Consider the following 667-nt stretch of genomic DNA (forward strand, 5'->3'; position numbering starts at 1 on the left):
AAATTTCCCTCTCTCTCTTTTTTTTTTTTAACATGCTTTTTTATGATGGTTTATTCCTGTCAGACTATAATCCCTTTAGCATGCTCTCCTTGCAATCCTTGACGAATCATAGATAGCTAATTTACTCAAATAGATAGTTACTACACATAGGGCAGATTGCTTTGGCTAGGTTAATTTGAAGTTTCCATGTAAGTCATGTAATTTGAAATCCTTTCTAAGACGCTGTCTTCCTGCCCTTGTTGCATGGAAGTAAAGTTCTTAATCCTGAAGAAAATTTCTGCCCTCCTAGGGGTGGAATAAAAACTAACTTGTAGTGACCTGGTCTGCAGCTCATTGAAGTTGATGGAAAGTTGTTGGCTCACTTCTGTCTTTGATTTCTACAAAGAGGCAGGGTGGCCCAATGGCTATGGCTCTATCCCTGAACCAAATACATTTTAATTCAGTTTCTTACTCTCCACAGGCTCTCTTATGACTTGACACAAGTCATTTAATCTCATGCAGCTGCAAGCAGCCCTAATCCACCCTCACCCTCACCCCACTCTGCCCTCTCCCCTCCTCCCCACTTCATCTCCTCCCCACCTGCTCTCCAGTGCTCCAAAATTGTAAGGCTCCTGTCCTTTTCTCTGCTTGTTGGCAATGTTTGGGTTGTTTTTTTTTTTGGGGTGGG

The 667-nt window shown here is 42.3% G+C and overlaps 1 protein-coding gene across 2 annotated transcripts in view; it reads left to right on the forward strand.

Moving 5' to 3' along the window:
* ARHGAP26 (Rho GTPase activating protein 26) overlaps window positions 1-667 on the forward strand; it is a 456,593-nt gene that overhangs the window by 139,154 nt on the left and 316,772 nt on the right. The window lies entirely within an intron of this gene.

The sequence above is a fragment of the Gavialis gangeticus genome, unplaced genomic scaffold, assembly GCF_001723915.1.
Source record: "Gavialis gangeticus isolate Ggan-Ray unplaced genomic scaffold, GavGan_comp1, whole genome shotgun sequence".
NCBI classification, from domain to species: Eukaryota; Metazoa; Chordata; order Crocodylia; family Gavialidae; genus Gavialis; species Gavialis gangeticus.